This window comes from Lonchura striata, chromosome 6 (genome assembly GCF_050655825.1).
Source record: "Lonchura striata isolate lonStrDom1 chromosome 6, ASM5065582v1, whole genome shotgun sequence".
Classification (NCBI taxonomy): Eukaryota; Metazoa; Chordata; class Aves; order Passeriformes; family Estrildidae; genus Lonchura; species Lonchura striata.
The window spans coordinates 4198388-4221302 of NC_140708.1; the positions used below are offsets into that span (position 1 = coordinate 4198388).

The 22915-nt window shown below is 41.6% G+C and overlaps 1 long non-coding RNA gene across 5 annotated transcripts in view; it reads right to left on the bottom strand.

Moving 5' to 3' along the window:
- Positions 1 to 9860, bottom strand: part of LOC146766999 (uncharacterized) — a 68877-nt gene extending 59017 nt beyond the window's left edge. For all 5 annotated transcript variants that reach the window (XR_014956395.1, XR_014956396.1, XR_014956394.1 and 2 more), the window contains exon 1: positions 8449 to 9860. This is a non-coding gene — a long non-coding RNA (uncharacterized LOC146766999). The remainder of the gene's footprint in view (positions 1 to 8448) is intronic.
- Between the last annotated feature and the right edge of the window lie 13055 nt (positions 9861 to 22915).

Genomic DNA, 22915 nt, shown 5'->3' on the forward strand with positions numbered 1-22915 from the left:
TTTGCATTTGAGAAACAAAACTCCAACCACTCATTTGTAAATCTACAAGAGTTACTTTCTTGTATCACAGCACCATATTTCCAAGCACTGAAAAAGCAAATAATTAAGTTTTCCTAATGTATCCATGTTGCCCCAGTAATTTCACTGTCTTTTCCTCTACACATGCCCTACAAAGGATTTTTACAAGTAGAAATGTTTCCATCCAGCCTAGGGAGTAGGCTATTGAGTTCAGGGTGTTTGACTAATACAAAAAGCCTTTCCACAAAGGAAAGATTTCAACAACAGTCCGTAAAACTTTAGCACAAAGAAAAAACAGATTAATATAGCAAACTCCTTGGGGTTTCTTGTAGGCAGCTTAAGAGAGCTTGAGGCACATGGCCGGTTCTTCCACATCAGCTGGAAAGATGCCTATTTCTCACAGCCAAGGAATAATAAAATATCAGAGAACAGCAAGCTGGTGACATAAATGGAAATACACTCCCCATACTAAAGTGATATCAGCTTTTATTTTAAAGCCTAAAGCATAGGGAGCCCACAGGTAGAGTAGGAGCATTCCCAGTCAATGATAAGCAAGGATGCTGCAGAGCCAGCGCTGGATCTTCTTGAGCAGGGATGTTCCTGATGTTCCAAGTTGAGCAGCACGATCTCACTGACTCGGATGCCCCCTTTTATACTGCTTTTTGGTCCTTTTGATTGGTTTCTGTTAGGATCCTTCATTTGCATGAAGGTTAAGGTGCTGATTGGCCTTTACAGTTCTGTCCAGGCTGGCTCATTTTTGCTTGGGGGGATTGTGGTAGATAGGGACAAGCAAATGGAAGATTTCGGAATGTAACAGAAAGCAAGACCCTTCCCCCCTCATCCTGTGATATGTAATCCATCACCGCTGAGGCATGTAACCCCTCCTAACTCAACCCAGTAGTTTTCCACTCCTTACTAATCCTAGAGACCCTACCTTCTTCCTTTGACGTAGCAAAGCCCCCCTTGACTATTTAATCTCACGAGATAAGATAATAAACGCCATTTGACCATCCACCACGTTGGTGTCTGTGCATGTCTGTGGCCCGAGTAGCCCGGGCGAGGCCGGGCTGCCGTGCTGTCCCTTGAAACCAGGTCACCTTGCCTTCTCATCTGAAGGCAACAGGGGATGCACTTTACTCAGGTGTAATACAGCAAGTTGAGTACCATATTTCTTATAACTATCCTTTTAACCCGTTTTAACAGTACATTATTAACTATTTTACAATGGTTTCTAACCTATTTTTGACAGCTGGCATCTTAAACTGCCCTGCCTTTCCTACAGCTAGGACCTTACCACTCTGCACATGAAATGGACTGACCAAACTATCAAAGGGCTCACCAGACTAATCTCTATCTAGCCAGTGACTTGTAGGCAGCTGGAAACAAATAAAAAAACAAATAATGAAATCATAAATTTCCTGACACTATGAGAAAAGTAGATATTATTTGCATAGTAATTACCCTGGTTCAATTACAGTATGAATAGTCTTCAAAGGAAAGTTGGTCTCCTTCCTCTGAGGGCAAAAATTAGTAAGAAACTATGATTACTTTCCCTACTTATTTCCATGAGAATTGAAATATTTACTGTAGGGGATGAAAAAGATAGTACCTATTGTGAAAACAATACATTTATTTTCAAGATATATAGAAAATTCTACAAACTACACCTCTAAAACCTTCTGTTCATTGCCCCTTATGTTCAATATTTTTTGTCCAAAAGCAGTGCTTCTTCTTAGTCCAACCGCTCTCCAGTCACATTTTATATGTCAGGCATGTTAGTATAAATCTGAAGTCATTCTGCTGAGGTCCATGTTCTAGAAAGTGGCCTTGATTAGTTTTCCATACATTCTTAGACTCTCAGATGACACTGAGAGTCCCCATTTACACAGTGAAAATAAATCCCTAATACCATAACACTATGCATTTTGAAACCTGCAGATGACTTTCCCCAAGAAATTGCACAAATAAATCACTTGAAATCAATAACAGTGTAGGAAAATTATACAGCTCCAGACAATGTGCAGTCAGCCAACGCACACTATATTCCTTTGCCTTTATCACACCTGACAAGCCTATGGTTAGGGACTGCCTGTTCATCAGGAACAGGGCAGAATTTATAGAAATACCTCTTGAAAGAAAGCATTCCAGATTGAGTGCCAAATCTCCATGTCAGCTCCAGACATGTAATAATTTGTGCTCTATCTTCCCATAAAGCAACCTTTTCTTACGAGAGTATTCAAAGGGCTTTTGAAGCTGAGTGTAAATGCTTCAGCAAGAGTACTTCTACTAAAATGACACAGTGCAACTATGAGGACGACAAGCACAGGTAATTCAGGACATGGCAAAGTATGCAGAAGTTGCCTCTTGCCTCTAAATCACCATGTTAAAAATTGTTTAGGTCAACTCTGTGGCTGTCTAGCAAAATTCACTGCTGAAATCATCCAGTTTCTAATTCAGAGGAGTCAGATTCTGAACACAAGCATGTTGACATGTATTGAGAAAATATTAACGTCAGTGACAGTAGTGTGAGATTTTATTGAACCCTGGGTACAAGAAATCACTGTCAGTGGCACAAGCCCACAATTTTTACTATTGCTGCCAGCTGTGGAACTAAAAACTGAGCAGCTCAGCAGAGAGGCCAAGGACTACACTGCACTTTCATAGTCATTGCAGCAATACCTCCCCAGTGTTGTCTATACACCACAGAGGACACACACTGGAGTGTGCATTATAGTTGCAACCTTGGCCAGCTGTATCTTTCCCAACAGGTTATGCCAAAGTGCATCTCTGCTGTTTAGGATGTTTTGTTCTTGCATCTTTCATAGCATGTAGGAAGGTCTACCCTGCCTTCACATGCCCATGCTGCCATGCGTGAAGACCTTCCAAATCTGGGTCTTTCCACAATTTCAAAAAGGAAAAAGGGCTTTTACCTGGCAACACTACATGTTGGAACAAAAATGGGATTTGCCCTTTTGCAATGTCAGCAGCACTGGCAAGGAGGAATGGAAACTCGGGTTCACCAGCTTTGCACCATACCCCATAAGGGCTTTCTTTGGCAAGTCTTTTCCTGTGATGCTCTGATGATGAGCAGCAAGCTGCGCTTCATCGAATTTGAACAGGAGGTGTCAAGAGAAGAATAAATATTCATGTTTTGGGTCAAATACTGAGAAGTCACCATACTAGAAGCAATTCAGGGGAATACTTTAGCCTGCCAATTAAGGAAATTACATACTAGGCAAACCACAGGATCATTTAAAAAGATTCAAACCCAAACTATTTGCAGACATACTGCAGAGAAGGTTGGATAGTATTTGCAGGCAGCACTAGGAACAGTACCTGCAGCTGTTACCCTGGGAGCAGAGGGAAAGAAGAACCCTGCAGCATGCAGCATGGCTCCCTCCATACCTACCACTCTGGTCCTTCTGACCAGCTGCCCCAAAGACTGTATCTTTATGGCTACTGACAGCAAAGCAGGAAGTATTTGCCTCAGAACCTGAGCTCAGAATGATGCATGAAAAACATCCACAGAAAATCACCTTATACCGCTGGAACTGGAATCAATAACTTATCAATGCTACAAGGAAGAAGGGGGACGTTCCCAATTCTCTGTGATCTGGTGGTTCTGATTACTATCCAGGGCTATTCTGTAGCAGTCAATATTTTTGCAAACTCAATGTTATTCACGCACAAGTACAATATGGCTTGAGACTAGCTGAGGAGAAAGGGAGATAGCAGAGCAAAACCTGTGCCTGGACAGTCCTGGGATTTGAAGATGTTCAGAAGCCCCTCCACCAGGTGACAATTTCTTTTTCCCTGAAAAAGGATGGGTGTCACACAGACATCATGAACTGTGCTCCCAAGGGGAAGGGTTGCTAACATCACTGGTAAGTGATGAGAGACTAGAAAACTTTTAAGTCCTACCTCATGTGTTGGAAGTTGTTATTTTAGCTTTCTAATGTGTTGTTCCATTTCCATAAGAATTACATGAGGTCTGCTTTGAAAGAAACTTTCTGGCATGCTTTAAAAGCACAAAACTCAGAAATAATTGTTTTTTAAAGGACTTAATAGTGCCTGAAAACTGTTCTATTTACAGTCTAAAGGAAAAATACAAATAACTTACCAACCCTTAAATCACATGTCATTTGATGCACCAGTACCAAGTTAAAAATTAATAATCCCATGCCTAAAGGAACCATCTCTCTTTCACTTTATGTTGATGGTGATTTATGTGAGTTGTATGTATTCATCCAGATGAGAAGAGTGTAACATTTGCAATTGCATGGGAAAATAACCCCTATTTTTATAGTTGTCTTGAATTCTCATATTGTTACACAGACAAATTTGTTCTGTATTCCTGAGCCATGTTGCATTATGCCAGGGGATGAAGGTACATCCCTGCTTCACTAAACTGTGGAGGAGCAGACTTAGTGGGATGAAAAAAGAAAAAAAGATAATTGATTCATCTGGATTTGTGGGTGAGCTCCAGGTCATTTTGATAACTCACTTGTACAGTATACTGCTTCAGTGTGTAAAAAAAGAAATTAAATCAGAGTATTGCATCCACCACAGTTAAAACCCATGTAACCACCCTGTACCAGGTAAGGAACTATAATTTCCCTCTTAATACTGATGGAAAAATGAGGCACGGGGCTACTGCAGCCCCCCATGCACCTATTTGTGTGTCACTGTCATTGAAGTTCTTTGCACATTTGGGCCTAAATTGCTTTACAAGGTCACAGTGGGCACCATGGGTTGCTGCTGTCCTGCTGTCTGTTCTCAGACACTACCTCTTCTATCCTCCATGAGCTTATAGACAAGGAAATGGATTTTAAGGCAAATATGAGACATTCTGACACCTGCATTCATGCAAGGGGCCTCTTCTCCCTTCAGCTGAAGCAGTTAAAAGGAATTTACCTGCCTAGTGATACCAAGTTCTGCTAAGCCATGATCTTTTTTTTGGCATTTGAAGTTTGTGACGATTGGACTCAATTTAATACAAGTATTTCTAAGCACAGATATATGGCATTTCTTTCAAAGTAATTTTCTTCTATTATTATTTGAGTAATTTCTTATGTATATGACTAAGTCTGTGTCAGCACAAGACTAAACCTTACCATGAAAGGACTGTACCAGAATTAGGTCTTTCATATCAAATTCATCTTTGACAGGAGCAAATAAATGAGAAATGATAGCTCAACATGAAACTAAGCACACCTGTCAGCTGCTGTTTTTCAAATAAGCCATCTAGTACACTCACTCTTGGAAAGGCAGAGATAGTGTCAGAGAAATCATGTGTATCCCAAGGAGTTGGGTTTGAACACAAAAAGAAAAAAAATTAATGCGGTAATGTGATTTTTCCTATATTTGGGGAAATTTCTGCAACCAGACTACACAGAAGACAACTCAAACCATTGAAAATTATTAACATAATAAAAATGGAGAGCATATATGATGCTTTCAGTTAAAAATAAAATTTTGTAATTACATTGCTGCTCCCAGCACATAACAGCTCCAGTCTCACCAAGAGGGTTTTTCCTTGCTTCCCACTGACCCAAACATGGCTACTCAGATGAATTTATCTATTTATTCCAAATTTGTATGAACTTAGGATATATATAAAAAACAAACAAAAAAGTGAACACAGAAACCCATCTATTATCTGTAGGATCACAGAATCAGATCAGAGCTCAAGAGTGTCCCACAGCAGCGCATCTCTGTCCCCAGGTTCCCCCAGAGCCACTCCCAGTAAGAGTACTGCATTAAATGTCATGGCTTCTGAGAGAGGTGCCAGTGGTGGAGCAGAGAAGATAGTGGTTTTTCTTTTTAATAGTTTGCTCCTGTTTTCCCCCTATGTTGTTGGTTTAGCCTAAGTTATACCCTCCTACCCAGTTGCCTGTCATACCCAAAGACCTGCCTCTTGTTCTGTACTCTTCCCCTGCCAAACTGTCAATCTTCCCTTGAAACAACCTCCTGCTCAGAATATCCCCTTGGAAATCCCCTAAAGTTCACCACCCCATTAGTCCATGTGACCCAGTTTCCCCCCTGCCCTCCACTACTTGATGCTCTTGTGAACCCTACCTTTTTCTCCTCTCCAAGATACTTCCTCCATTTTTAAGGTGCACTCCTGTGTCTTTCTTCTTTTGCTCTCAAGTTCCCCATGGTAAGAAACCTTCTTTTACCCTATGCAAAAGACCACCCCCTCGTCCTTGCCTCCTCAGAGCACAGACTGACAGCCAAAAAGGCCATAGAGTAATTGCTCTAGCCACACCTCAGGTCATTCTGAACCTGGAGCATGACCCACTCCCAGTGCTGGCCAGGGTGGAAGAGCCAGAGCAGCTCCGGCCCATGCCATGTCAGTCACCTGTGCCTGGCTGCAGGCTTCCCTCTTGTTATAGGTAAAAATGATCAAGCTGAATTTAATAACTAATAAAAACAGATTTTTATTTTGCGACCGAGATTTGGTCCAAGATAGCCACAATCAAAAAAAACAGTGCCAAGCCCAGGATCGGTACTGGGTGAAACACAGGTCCAACCTCTACAGCATAGGGTCTCCTATGCTCACACTAACCGTCCCATGAGAGTGATTTTTATACAGTTTATTCTGCCCAGGGCAGAGTCCCTTTTTCTTCCTTTCATAATTTCACATATTCATGTGGAGTCCTTTCTCTGCAATGAACTGAACAAAACCATGTCTGGGAGTGATGTACATCCATGATTGAGTTCCTGAAACCCCTGGTATCTCTCCGATGGCTCTGGCTATCTCAGATATTTATTGCATATTCATTGTCCAGGTGTTCCCCTGATAATCTTGAGGAACTACCCATCTCCAAGCTGCAAATGAGGTTCTCCTTCCTCTTGTCCATGGTGGTTTCGACACTGTGATGCAATCCCCGACACTGACTTGCACACTTAAAATCTTTTATAAGAATGTTTCTCACCAGCAGAATATATATAAGATATACAAATCATAGTTATCCCATATACACATAACACTCTGTTCCAGGCACCTCACCATGTACAACGTGTACATATAGAAACACATGGTGTGAAAAGGAAAACCCTGCATAAAAACAGAGTTGATGGGTGGATAGAGCTTTACAACGGGCCATGAAAGCAAAAAAAGAAAAAAGTCAGGACTGTACTCAGAAATGCTCTTTTGTCAAGTTAATTCTTATCTGTCAAATCAGTCAACTGCAAACACAGTTACAGATCTCTACAATAAAATATTAATGGTTCTTGTATACTGCTTCCACAATGTACTGTAGTAAAAAATGAATGCTGCTCACACATGTCCACTTTTTCCCTTTTATTACTGCTGAAACTTACATCTGAAAAAGCCCGTTTACTGTAGGATTTTTTTTTCCAGCTGTATTTTTCCTTCAACCTTAGAGGATAATTAAAATTCCTTGCACAGGAAAATGGTAAAGAAAGTTTGGGTATATATTTTAAATGTAGCAAACTAATGGAATTTTTGGACTGTAATATATCATCCCTCTTCTCAGAAAGGAGTAAATGGACAAAATCTGAAATATACATTTCCATTTACAAGTCTCATACCTTCACTCGGACCTTGTCTATCCACATCTCTGGTACCTTGGTATTGTAAATACAGTATTAGCTTTTTTAAGACATCACACAACAATCCAATAATCTCATTAACTGCAAATACTGTAGGAATGCAGAAACCTGCTGACACACATCAAACTATTGCAGCCTTCACCAGGACCAATTGTCAATAATAAGCAGCCAAACATTGTTCAATCTGATTTACTTTATCACTTGATTTTACAGTTTCTGTTTAGTACTGAACTGACAGAAGGGAAACAAATTTTTTTGAATTCTGTGAAGACCACTGTGAGAAACAACTGCTCATTTTATTAATTCAAAAGGTTTATTAAACCTTAACAAAAATACAACAAAAGGACTAAATAAGGAAAAGCAGGCCTGGAAGCTGCCCTCATAGCTGTCTACCACAGCTATGGCTGGCCAGCTATGGCTGGCTCATCTTCAAGATGGATGTTCAATCTTTCATACTCTTTTATACTCTTGGGGGGTTGCATCAGCCAACCCTGGCCCCTCCCAAAGTCTGTCAGTCAGGTCTTCTTTTTCTTTGCTGTTTACTGGTGGAGATTGCTTTCTTGTAACTGGATTTTGGAGGGTCAGGTGTTGTCGTGCCACACCCTCACAGCAACAAGCCTTTCCATTCCCAGCTGCCCCATGCAAGGAGCAGATGTGCTTGCCTTCTTTCTATGTATCCTAGACAACCCAGGGTGTCTGACAGCAACCATATTGGGAAGGGGAAGGGGAACTATGGGGAGAACAGAGGACATTTAAACTACAATAACATAACTATACATCAGTAACTTCACAATAGTTATTTCTTAATTGCAACAGCCAGTCATCTAATTATCCATCTATAACACCACTTACCTCAACACACTGAAGCTTTGTTTTTGCACCTAATCTTTGGGTTATCTCATCTTTCTCATGGGCTTCTGACATTCACATTTGTTCTGAGGAGCTGCAGTTTACCCTGCTGCAAACAGGAAGATCATGACTGGGTATTTGTATTACCCAATAGTCTTTCAGTTTACTTTTCTTCTTCTTTCCACATAACACCAGCACAAACCACTGCTTGTGCTTTCCATCTCCTCCTCATTATTTCACCCTGTATCTACTGAGACAACTACAAATTGTACTTCCTGGTAGATACAAACCCAGTTCTCCTAATTCAGCTTTGAGTTCAGGTAAATCCCAGCCCTCTATTCAACCCAGCAGGAGTAAAATGGCCAGGCTTATGTTATGCCTTATAACCCCTGTCCTACTTTGCAAGAAAACCTACTAGTCTTGCACAACAGATATTACTTAACTTTTTTTACTCTAGGAACTTCTTTTGACTAAACAAGGATGAACTAGCTTCTATTCTCCAGTTTTCACAATTGGTATAAATGGAAAAGAGCATAAAAATTAAGGATTATGGAGTGTGGGTGCATTTATTTTCAGAAAATTGCATAGATAGAATTGAACTTTCCTCTTCTAACAGACATTCTGCATATCCCCTTTAAGTTTAATTTTCTGCTGTACTTCCCAGATAAACATTCAGTACTTCTTGGTTTTAGCTCACAAAATCAATACATATCAGAAAATTGTTACCCCTTAAATGCTAATTTATACATTTTCTTTCTTCAGTAATTTCAGGCTAGAGCAGGTACGCCTCACATGGGTTGGTGTTTGGGGGCTTCACAAGGATGAAATCTTTACAATGGACTTGTGTTAGTCTTTACTATTGACCCTCATGTTTTTGTGGCAGTGGAAAGGCTTCCACTTCAGGGCCAGTCTTCAGAAAACTTGAGCTGATCTGCAGCAGCAGGAGTTGAGCGTGCCAGCTGACTCTTAGTTTTGGTTTGTAAGGAGACTCCTTTTCGGCACCGTCAGCATCACAGCAGCCATCAGCCCAAGGGCAGCTGCAGACCTGATGGGGCTGGCATTAGTGCTGGCTCAGCTCCATAAAGCTAGTGCCAAGAAGGCAGCTGGAAGCTGTGAAGTTTAGTCAGAAATTTTGATAGAAGTTGCCAGAAAGATAACTAAAAGCTGTTTCGGTTTTTCTTACGCCAGGGACTCAGAAGTTGCACATACAGAAAGATTAGGAGTGAGGTCAGCAATTCAGGGAGTTGGAGAATTTGACAATAAACCAGTTGAGTTATTATGATTTCAATGGTAACTCCATCTGAGGCTGTTATAAATTAAAATTTATTCAGCCAAATTAAAATAAAAATAGTTTTATTAGCGTGAAATTATCTCTAGCCAGCCACGAAAAAAAAACAGTGCCAAGCCCAGGGATCAACCCTGGGTGTGCAACAAAGAGGTCAGCCTCAGCAGAGGTTTTCCTCTATGCCCACACACCTCCATCCTGCCACAAGCAGTTTTTATAGGGAAAATTCCACGAGGTCAAGATTTCACAGTCAGTCTTTTCTTCCATTCAGAGTCCATAGGTTAATAAGATTTTCTTTTCTGGTGATGAGGAAGAACAATTCAGTGTCATTCACATGTATCTGCCGGAGGATTTCCATTATATCCATCTCTGGTTGTTTATGCGATGATCAGTGCCTGGACGCCCTGTCTGTCCCGTCCCCATATCTCTCCAGCCATGGCCCATCTCCTGGCTGAACCACACCCTCTTACTTGTAAATCAGTTTCCAATATACACCAGGTCTCACCTGTGAGGGTGGGAGGGCTTCTAATACAAACGGGCATAATCTAACAAGTATCCAATATTACATATTTCATACAAGGAATGGCACTAATTATGTTTACTACACATAACAAGGCTATGACCACTTCCTAGGTCATCTCAACTGTTCAGGATGTCTAGACTGGAAGATCTTGTTTAGAAGTAGTTGTTAACTCTTTTGGAGAAGATTTCTACAGCAAGACAGCAAACTTTGTGCTACAGTATTAACAAATCTTACATAAAAATCCAATTAGAGAAATAAATGCACAACACTGCACTTCTACAGGTTTCACCACTCCACTGCCTACAGTGCTGCACATCCCAGACTTCCCACAAGCTGTTTCAGGTGCAGCAAACCCCACATACCCCTTCTGCAGCAACTCAGCATTTATTTTTGACCACAAAACAATGACATTGCTCTTGAAGATATCCAGCTCTCCAGAAGCACTTAAAAAACAGCCACACTACTAACAAACAAAAAACCCTCCACACTTCCAAAATCACTCACAGTTGCTCCCATTTGCAACCCGGCCTTTCTCGTCATCTAGCTAGAGCACGTCTTGACAGGTATAATCCATTTAACTACGAAATATGGGGACATGCTTCCAGTTTTTCCTCCTCACAGAAAAGCTTACTCATTTAACTGTCTTCACAGCATATCCTTCTGACAACATAACCATACAGAAGGAGCAGAAAATGCAGGAATTAATTAAAACATAGGCAGAAATAACTTTTTAGAAACAAATGCTTTAATTTGTTCCAGAAATTTCACATGTTATCATTCAGTTACTGCTTGACAGCCTGCTCACCTCCTCCTCTACGCCAGTGTGAGCAGCAGTTGGGGTACAGATCTCAGAGGTACTGCACACCAGGCTGCTTTGGAGCTGTCATTCCTGATTAAAATCTGCATGTGTATCCCACTCCTGCAAGGCTGGATCTCTCTCCAGGACTGCCATCAGTCTGCATAAAACCTCTCCATAGAACAAAAAGAAATAAAATTAAATGCTGCAGCTCTTTTAATTCATCTGGCTCAGCAATTAATATTGAAATATAAAATGGTTGTTATCACGTAACAGGTCAGCTCTCGGTTGTCACATAAGGTGAGCTCTCTGTCCCAAGCCAATGAGTTGGAATCTTACAAAGCCAGGCATATATTTGCAATTGCTGCCATGCAATAGTTTGCACTGTTATGAACAAGATTTAAGGGTTACACTTTGCATCCATTACCTATTTAAATTACTCTTCCAGTGTGTGGCTATTAAATACTACAAGAGGCAGATGAATGTCTGTACAAAACTACAATAGGAAAAGTAAGATTAAAATGAACATTGTTCTAACAAAATTTTTATAGAAAATAGGTAGCACACTGACTTCAGTGATGTTTCACCCTTCTCTGCCAATCCTGAAATTGGATGACATTTACTGGTGTAACAAACTTGTTACACCAGTAAATAAAAATTTCCATCTTTAATATTGTCCCATTTGAATTTTGATTTATAAGGCCTAAATTTTGAACATGAAAGCATTCTTGAGAAAATCCTACTAATTAGTCCCTCTGACGTAAACAGCAACAGCAAAATAAAAAGGCATCACCAAGCTACTTTTGATAACTTTTTTCCCTTGACAAGTGTCCTGAAAACCAGATGTTCTTCTGTGATTATTTTCAAATCTTTCTTCCATCTTTCAAACTTAAGAAGAAAGAGATTCAACATCTTGAGCATGACTCCAAGTGCCATGCAGAATTATTTCCCTGGGGAGTAAGGACTTATGTTATATGTATAGATATAATTCACACCATTTCAAATATGATATATGTGATACTGAATATTTGTTGGAGCATATACATTTGTATTAGGAGTCCCCCCAACCCTTGAAGGCGAAACCTGGTGTATGTTGAAACCAAATTTACAAGTAAAAGGATGTGGCTCTTCTGGAGATAGGCCATATGGGGGATCCCAGGCGCTGATCATCACGCTGAACAACCCGAGATACGTATCATGGAAATCCTCCGGAGAGATACCGCCAGTGCAGGGTTCCAAAAATTTCATCAAGGGATTCAACAACTATGGACATCGAATTGTTTTACCTTGTCTTCAAGAAAAGAAATCTCATCAAACTATGGGACTCTGAATAGAAGATAGGACTGTTTGCTGAAATCCTGATCTCAGGCAGAACTTTCCCTATGAAAACCGCTTGTACCAGAATGGTGGTGTGGGCATAGAGAGCCTCCCCTGAGGCTGTCTTCTCTGTTGCACACCCGGTGCCGACCCCGGGCTTGGCACTGTTCTTTCCTTTTGGCTGGCTAGATAAAATTTGATTGCAAAATAAATATTTTATTTTTTCATTTTAATTTGGCTGGACAAATATTCATTTATAACAACAATGACCAGGACATGGTCATCTTTCCATAGACTACTTCTAAAGCTGAGTTCTTAGACAAGTCCCATCATTCTGACACTGCAGCAGAGTACAGTTCATTATGCACTTGAGAGCCTAGCATCACGAAAACTTCCTGAGAAACTCTGAAGAAAAAAAACTTCTATTTTGATTTTAAAAGACACCACTGTCAGGTTCAATTAACAATGTCTCATTATTCCTTTTAGACTTGGTAATTTAAAGTCCCTGACATAACTGCAAACCAGTCTACAATTATCCCATATAATTATAAGAGAACTATAATTCTCTTCTTTTGCTTCTTGGAGGGAAACATGCAGCTGTAGCTGTGCACTTCCTCCCTAGCATGACACCACATTTCTTGTTGCAACTCTGGGGAGTCATTTGGCAGCAGAGGAGTGGCCAGCCCATAGAGGACAAGGCCAGCTCTCCCTGCCAAGAGACATTGGAAGGACATTGTGCTGCCATGGTCAGCCCCACACACATGAGGAAGAAAAACAACCCAAAACCACAGTACTATTTGGGGTTCCCCTGAAGACAGGCAGGAGGTTCAAAATGATGCACAGTTAATTGTGCAAGAGTGTGTGTACAAGGGGTCAGCATACACAAGAGGATGACTGTCCCTTGCTACAAGCCCTGAGTACAGATGTCCTTCATAGGAATGGGGTGGGGGGGAAAGAGCCATCAGTCAAGTTCATCCCTCTGTGAATCGTTTTAAACTGTGCCTCTGATCCCTCCTATGTACCTGAACTGCCCTGGATTTCCACAGCATCTCTCCACACCCTTCCTTGGCCTCCTTCCAGCCAGGTTCCCCAGCTTTTGCAGGGATGGCAGCAAGTGCCACAGGACCACCTTCTGATTTCCAAAGCAATAATCCCCATAAAATGCAATGGCTTCCAGAGTAGGGTAGGGAGGAAGCAAACAAAAAAACCAAAAACTTTTCAGCATAAGCAACTGGAAAAAGATCCCGTGAATCACCAAATCTTCTCAGCCTCCCATAGTCAGTTCTCCTAAACTACTCTAAGAAAAGCCCCAAAGAAAAGCAAAGCAAAAGAAAAATAGAGGGAAAAAATCCCATCAAACAGTGAACAAATATTCTCATATTCGGCTTTTAATGAGACAGTCAGACACTAAATGATAGTAATTTCCTTTCTCAGTAAATAAATGAAGTTGCCGATTTCTTCCTGACCATGGATTCTTGCAGCATGAGCGTTACTATAAAAATCTCACAGCATCCTGTAGTAGTCTGACCATTTAAAGATTTTATTTCCCATAATGTGCTTCAGGCAGGTTTAAGAGGCTGTCTGAAGCCCCCTCATTCTCCATTTGCCTTCCGATTGCCATGAGGAGGAACCCGTTCCCCCACTGCAGTTCCAGCTTGGAGTAGACGACAGTGCAGGTGCAGCCACTGTACCATCACGCTAGCTGTTCTGAACAAGGCCTGACTTGGCAAGGACTTGGCAAGGAATTGGCAAAGACCTGGCATGGACCCAGCACAGGGCAGCCTACTGCAATTCCTGCTTCACTCTCCATCCTTGAGTCAAACAAACTGTTGGGGTGACTCTGGTGGTCTCTCACTGAAGACCCCTCATCTGCATTATTACCACTGTGATAGATGGAGATCGAGAACCCTCTTCCCAAGGACTGAGACTGAGACCCCTACCACAGGGAGTGATGGAAATGGTGGTGTGACCACTAATGACATGACCTGTTCTCCTCCAGTAACTCTAATGGACTTATTCTTCATTGTGTTCATCCTGCCTTGGTGGTTTCAGTGGACTCACCTGTTCCCCTGCAGCAATTTCAATAGATTCTCACTGTCCTGCATGTTCCCCCCTTTTTCCTTGGTGGACTATAACTGGACCCCTGGGTTGACCAGAACTTCAGGGACTCTCCCTGACATAATAAGACAGATCCCCATCGTCTGGACCAGCAAGGATCTCGCCTGTGTTGGTAGCTATCCCCATGCTTGTCTTTCTCTCTCTCTCTATCCTTTTATCTCCTTTCTGACCCAACTATCACATTTATTGTTTTGGCCCCTAATAAAGGTGCATTTGTTGTGATTAACTGATAGTGCCCTGTTTGTTTGCCTTTTTGCACTTTTGGGATCGGTTAATGAACCATCACAACACCCCACAACAAGTGGATTGTATCAGCAGGGCCCACTGATAATCCCCTAATGAGGCAAATACCAGAGATATCCAAGGAAGCAGATTCCCCCTAAGTTACTGGGAGGCCAGGGCTCACTCTGGTTTGGTGAGAGTCCATGGTAAATATTGTTAAATGCTTCTCCTCTAGGTACCTCTGTTCCTGATCTCATGGTTGCTGCAGTCCCAAGAATTCTTCACACAGCAGGGCTCACAACCTGTGGCCTTGCTGCAGCCTTGTCCTGGGATTTGCAGGAGCACCCCAGATAAACACTTGTGTGCACATGCCATCCTCAGGCCCTGGGTCCACTGTATCCCCAAACACTCTCGGGTGCTGGGGAAAAAGATGTTTTGAAATAATTTCAGCCAGTCTCGCATGAAGGAAACAGTCTAGGAAATGGCAAAAGTATTGATGTCAGTACCATCAGGCACAGGAAATGGGTACATAGATATATACATAGATATTGTAATCTTCAGCTTTTCCAAAAAGAAATTAAATAAATACTAAAAAAAAAAAAAATCTTAAAAAACAACCAATTAGCTGAGGGGTGAACTTTCAACTCCTCCAATTTGATAGTATCACCTAAAAATAGCCCACAACTATCATACTCTAATGACCATCATAACATAAACTTGTATTTATTTTACAGCCTCCCAGAACTAAGTTCCAATCAGATAATTCAGAAATGCAAGCTAAAAATAGATAGAACTTCATCTTTTTTTCTGGAACAAGTGCAATCATTTCAACTACTGCTAATAATATGTCATTGCCAGGTAGCTGTCCTCACAAGCTACCTGACACCTAGTCTACCATCATTAGCTTATATTCAGCTACAAATTAGATACAACAGCATTTAAAGCTGTATACAGCTCTTCCAGCTGGATTTTAAAAAAGCATGAATGAAAAGCAAATATGCATTTGCTTTGCTTATCTATCAAGTCTGTCTCACAGTTCAAGGTCTACAAAGGTTGCTGGTGGAGATTTTTAAATTTCTACAGTCTTCTCAGAGTTTAAGTTAACAAGGAAAGATAGATTTGAGTTACCGACACTGCAAGACACCACTGTAATATGGCCCCAAAAGTCACGCCATTTAAATCAGTGATGTTCCTATTTACAGAAGCACATCACTGATCTTCAACCAAGTCATGCAGGAGAAAATTGCATTCGTTATCTCTGGTACTGCTGCTTCTCAGTAATCCATTACTGCATTGCAGCAGGTCCAAATCCCCTTCTCAAAGGCATTTCTTCCATCAACTCTTTGGAGGAGTGGCAGAAGGGGCAGAAAGCAACACACCTCCAAGCCACCAAGGCTCCTCTAGTCACTATGAAGTAAACTCACTGACTTTGGGAGATCAGTGAGACAGTACAGCAGTGCTATCATTCTCACAGCAGGAAAGCCTTTTTGGCTCTCTTGAAAAATTCAGCCAGACCTACCTAAAGTTAAAAACAACACTGTGGAGACACTATTCCCTGAAAATCATGGATATCTGCAGAGGCAAAACTTCTATCTACCCACCTGCACAGGGATGCACCTGGGACAGAGCATATGCCAGAATTTTGCATCTCAGACAGAGACAGAAGAAACCCCTTCCCTGCCTGCTACTATGTCCAGCCCAATGACAAAGGCAATCAAGAGCCAGAAAACATCTCAAAATCTGGATCATCTCTGATAACCACAAAGTAACTTTACTAACACCCTAGGACCAACAAGTTGTGGGCTCTTTCAGCACCTAGGCAGTTTGGTGGAACTTCATAACCCTGAGCCTTCACCTCCAATTCAAATATCTGTTTAAACACAGCAAATATACTTAAGTGCTGTTACTACTTGGCAGGTAAACATGCAGTAACTTTAGAAAAGAGGCAACCCACAACCTGCAGGAAATAGGCACCATTTCTGATGTCTTGTATATTTTATACTTAATATATTAATCATAAGCCTACAGTATGTGTATGATTTGAGTTGCAACTTTGTTTCTTCTCACAGCTGTGTCTGGGAAAACAATCTCTCCTAGAATCTGTTTTTCTGTCAGTGGACAATTGGAGAGGTATTGCTGGGGGGGCAATTTTTCTCTTCCATCATCTTGAATTCTAGTTTAATGCAGTTTTTTATACCTAACCTCTTGTTTCCAGTTCTTATACCTACCTGTATTTGCACTGTACCCGGTCAATACCAAAGCCCAAACATCACATACTTGCAGTCTTGGCAAGTTTTGTGGGTTCTGACAAACATGTAGCTGAATTTCTCACTAATCTTTCAATAGAACCCTAACACTCAGCACCTCTAAAAGAACTTTTACCCTTTAATACCTCTGTGCCATGCACGCATCAACTCACAACTCCACAAAGCACAAATCTTTCCGTTTCCAGGAAGTACATGCTAATTTTATACCACATTCGAGAAAAGAAAATCTGTTCAGTAGCAGAGACAAAACAGAGAATAACATGCCAGATGACAGGATTAATTTAGAGTTTATGGCATATCACTGATTGCACCCAAATTAAAATCTCAGTGAAAACAAAGAAATATGGCAACTGTGTCATCAAAACAATGTCCTTACTAAGTCCTTAAACCTCAAAAATTAATTTTGGGAAATATATTGTTTTTTCCTCCCTGTAAATGTTGCCTTCTTTCCTCATTTTCCCCTTTATCATGAGATCACTAGCCTAAGAGATGCTTATACTCTGACATCCTCAGACTCACTAGATTTCCCGAGGAGCAGTGGTATTGGTACTAAATGCCACAATGCCAGTAAAGTTGTAAGAATCAGCAAAACCAGTTAGAACTGCAGATACCTTAAATAACCTTTTCCCAGCACGGTGAACTCCCTTCCACACAGAGAATGCACCAAGGCTAGTGCAGAAGCTTTCACACTTCTCTCAATCACAGGAGCCTGTTTTACAGGAGAGTGGTGGGACAATGATGCTCCCTAGAGGTGTTTCCAGGTCTCGTGAATTCACTGCGATGCTGCAGTCCTGTATTTGCTTTAAATTCAGATTTCTTAGGCCACAGGCATAAAAGACAATCTCAGCTTAATTTAAAACTAGATATATCTCTGGAACCTCTGATCCATAAGGAGCTTGGAAACACTGGCAATGCACGCTTGACAGTTCAGAAAGCATATTGAAAAAAACATGTATTACTGTGTAGTTTTTTCTTGTTTGCAGTTCTTTTCTAAGAACTTCTGTACATTTGCAAAGGTTTAAAGCCAAAGTATTATACAGAACAGAATTTCTTTCTGTAGCACCAGACCAAAATAAAGAACATGAGGAAATGCTAAGACCCTGCATTTTACTCAGTGTGCTGGCAGAGAGCTCTGTTCCAAACCAATCCTTTCTTTAAAGTCAATCAGTCCAGGGAATTAAAATCTCAGTGAAGATCTATTCTTACAGCATGATTTTGCTTCCAAGATGCCCTAGCTAAGCTAATCCTAGGCACCACTCCATACTTCAATAAGCTCTTGGCTGCTACCTGTTGTGCCCAATGGATGTCCTGATTCCTAAGGGACTTGCACACACACCTGCAGCAAAGAGACTGTCTCAGTTCATGTCATACTCATTTACCTTGACAGCTACAGCTTCAGCCCAAGGTAATAGGTCCTCAAGGCTGATACTTCATGGAAGAAAAGTTCCTTGGCATGTCTTTATTCTGGAGAAAAGCATTTTTGGTTGGGTTTTTGCTTCCACATTTTCCAAATGCTAATGCCCTCTGCTTAAAGCTGTTGTTTTTATTACCATGTTGTTCTTTGCACCAATCCAAATTCTGCAGCTCAGAATTGCTGGGATGAGCCCAGCTGCTGGTGGTCAGCCCTAGAGATGACAGGGACACACAGCCCAGGTTCATATGGGCTCATACCTCCTGTACAAACAATGTGTTCCACTCTGCTGCCTTCTTCTTAAACTGCTTTAAGTTTAAACAGCTGTAAGATGCTTTCAGCCATCAAATAATAGAGGCTGTGAGCTCCTTGCCAGCAGCCACAGAAAGAGCTTGTGCCTACTACTTGAAGTCAAATTTCTATCTTCAGAAGGGGTTCCCCAACTTGCTCTGCTGCATCCTTTCCAAATAGCTGTAAATTGAGATTACTGTAAGACACGTAAAGTTTTCAAGTAACAAAGTGAGCTCTGCTGCTCTGACATTCACTCTAAGAGCCATACAGGAACACCTAAAGCAGCTTACCCCGGGCCAGCTCAAGCTCACTCCCAAACCAGGAAGCACCAGAGAAACTTTTATTGTTGACTTCCTCAGGACACAGAAGTGCACATTATTTTTCTAGTCATTACAAGTTAAAAAATCAACAGTTGCCTGATTTCTTGCTGTTTGAAGGGATGACTGGAGAACCATGTGTGCCCTTATACCTGTGTTCTAATAAATGTTTTTTATGTGAACAACCAAATACAGCAGCAGAGTTTAAGAGCACTCAGTTCTAAGGTGTACAGACAGCACAGGGATCTGATCATCTGTTAAAGAGTCTCTTATACTCCCATCTAGGCCACAAAATGGCCTTAAAGTGGCCTAAAAGGTGCACTTGAGTTCAAACCTGATCTGGATGGACAGACTTTATGATTGGAGCAGATACCTCACAAGTTACTCAAAACCTTCCTGTAACAGCAGTGCTGAGCACACACATCAAAAACATCATGAGTGTTATGAACAAAAGGGCCTTCCTGGTTCCCGTGGGGACACTGCTGGCTTGAGCTAAGTACTGATATTGAAATGTTAATTAGCTAATTGCTCCTGGGAATCACCTATACCCCCCACCCACACTACCATTCTAGAACTGGGATGGTAAATCGAGGTACCAGTGGAATCATGGGAGGCGGTTTTGGGGATGAAAACACCCCTAAATGGAAGGCTGGGCACAGTGAAGGGGGCTGGATGGGTGCACTGGTTGGGGAAAAGGGAACCACATCCCTGGTCTGTATTTGACCTGTCACCAGAGCCTCCATAGGACTGGACTGGGCTATGGGAAGCAGGAACAAATAAGCAGCTCTTCCTGGTGTTACCAGGAGGAAAGGAGAGGGGACAGCTGCTGCTGGACTTCAGCAACAGACCCTGGCTCATCCCCTCACCCTTCAGCTACCAGTGTGCCAGGAGGAAAGGAGAGAGGACGATCTGCTGATCGGGACTGCAGATACAGACTGGACACCTCTTCACCTCCAGCTACCAGTGTGCCACAGAGACTCCAGGGACAGACTCTGCCACCTTCTCACCCTTCAGCTACCAGGAAAGCTACAACACCCCCCTGCCAAGCTGACTTTTTAATAAAGAGCTGAACACTAATAAAGGCATAGACCCTGTTCATTTCAATTAGGAGCAGCCACACGCAATCTGGGCTGCTTAGACCAAAGCATCAGACTATCATAGAATCTGACAATTTTGGATGGCTGACCAGGAACCTTGCTTTAACTGGGAACAGCCCGCAAAATCAAAAATGTTTCTTGAAACAGCCTACCTTTAGAATTTCCTAGCTTTCTTATTGTGAATGTGCAGTATCAGTATATGTTTAAATACACCATATATATGTATTCAAATGCACCATATATAATGTGCAGCTATCAGATCACTTTAATTGTATCCTCTGTAATCCACAGTAAAAGCAACAAGGATTGAGGAGGTTTTGAAAAAAATGCATTGTTCTATTATGCTACCAAAAATCCCACAAACAGTACAAACCCCAAAATACAACTTATTCCAAATATTCATTGCAAATCCTTGTCTGATTGCCTGTTGTCTGCATGATCATACAAGCAGAGCAGTAAGGAGGAAAAGAGAGCTGCCACTGAAATGAGAGAGGGTTTGCCAGGTCATCCTTTACTCATTCATAATACCATTTGTTGATTTTTCAATTAACAGCTCTTGCCACTGCCATATTGAGGTTTTTAACCTTTTTCCCCTAAGGACTTTTCCAAGCAACCATGGATGTTTTGTTGTGTGTGCCCAGAGTTACAACCATCAACAACGCAGCTATGCCCTGTGACCAGCTGAAAGGATTTAAGTTTGAACAGTGAAACCTTGCAGGCTCTTTCCTCTAAGTATTTATAGTTCTCTAACTCATTCTCTGTTACATGTGTATATGATAATGCATGCAAATAAAATTGTCATATATTTTATAGTTACATACTGTAAAGATATACTCTTATAAGAAGTTTTTAAAACACAGGAGCCAGTGACAAGGATTGCAACACAATGTGGAAACCACCTGGACAAGAGTGGGAGGACTTCACTTAAAAGCAAATGAACATGGCCAGCCTGCAGATGGATCACCCATCAAGGTGGTCCCACTCTGACGATAAATACGATAAATACTCAATAAATATTTGAGATTGAGATAGCCAGAGCCACCAGGGAGATGCATCTCAATACTGAATGCTAATGCTATCATGGGTGTTCATCGCTCTCCAGACATGTATTGTTCAGCCTGCCACAGAGAAAAGAACTCCACATGAATACATGCAGTCTGAAAATGAAGAAAAGGGATTCTGACTTGGGCAAGAAAAATTGTATAAAAATCAATCAGATAGGACAGTCAGTGTAAAGCATAGAGGACCCTCTGCTGCAGCAGTCAAATCTGTGTCTCACCCAGTGCCAATCCTGGGCTTGGCACTGATTTTTTTTTTGATAGTGGCTGCTTTTTTGTTGTTGTTGTGGTTTTGGTTTTTTGGGTTTTTTGTTTTGTTTTGTTTTGTTATTGTCTAAATTTATATTTGGTACATTTAATACATTTTCTTAAATTAATAAATTGGAGCCTTTAATTTATAACATTCTCCATGCTACAGCCATCAGGGGAAGCAGTGCCTGATAATCCTCCTCTACTTTCTCAGCTGGTTTAACTAAGTGAATTATGAGGATATAGTGGTGGTTCCTTTCTGGTCCTAACAGAGAGGTATCAAAGCCCCACATAGCCTCTAGTCTGACGATCTGGTCTGCTCTCTGGAAGCCCTTCTGCAGCAGGGACCCAGCAGCACAGACAGACACAGACTGCTGACTGAGAAATGAGGCTGTTTCTTCCCTGTGAATTCATACTGGTCTTTATTTTGCTTCCTGAAACCTGGCAAACTCCATCTCCTGTGTCACAGCTGACATCTGCAGGTACCCAAGCTCCTCACTGGGGAACAGCTTCTCCCCCAAAAGGAAAAGGGGACATGTCTGGCAGAAAGGCTTTTCCTCCCTTTCCATCTCACTCACTATTTTCCTAACTCCCATCTGTTAATCCCTCCTCCCTCCTGCCCTCTCTGCTTTCTCCATATGCTTGCTCTTCTAACATCTATATTCTTCCTTACATTCACATATGCCCATCTGCTGATGTCATGAAGCTGCAGTCTAAGCTTTCAGCTACCACCAAGCATCAGAAAGAAATGCAATCCCTAATCTTTCCTTAAATCTCACCCTCCTTCAAAAGCAGCAAGCAAACCACTTCTGCCTCTTCATACTTCACTGGGACACCACTACTTCACACAAAACCACCTGAAAGACTAAAAGCCCCTAAATTAAAATTCCCTTCCATCCTCAGAGACTCCTTCAAGCAGTTCCTCCCCAGGGCTGGCACCCAGTCAGGAGCAGTGTTTCAGCACAGATTTCACTGGCAGCCTCAAAAGCCTCTGAAAACTGTCCCACACCTGAGGCCAAACAGAATGGGATGCTCAGAAATCCAGCTTTCATATCCTGTCTACCCCCTGAACCATTCCTTGATTAAACATAAATCTCTTTCTCCCTGTATCAGCATATTAAAGCCTCACCACTCTGTCCCCTCCTTAAGCAGAGCATTGTTTAAATTATCTACCTACCTCTGGAAGTAAGGCAATATTTACAAAGACACACATACCACACTACCTTTTATCATCTTGTCAGCAAGCTCCGTGTGAAAACAGCAGAACACGATGTCACTGTCGAGGCAGGACAAGAGTGAGAAGACTGACCAGAAGGCTGCATGAGCGTAAAACTTCGATTTATTCAAAATACACTGCTCTTTTATACAGAGCTTCGTGAGGACCAACTCCATTGGTCCTGAAGTGAAAACAACCCACAGCATTGGTGCAGAGTGCTTGACACACAGTGATAGAACTTAACTATAAACAATGTGAAAAGCAAGAGAGATAAAGAATTATTTACATTCTTCTCCAGCTCTT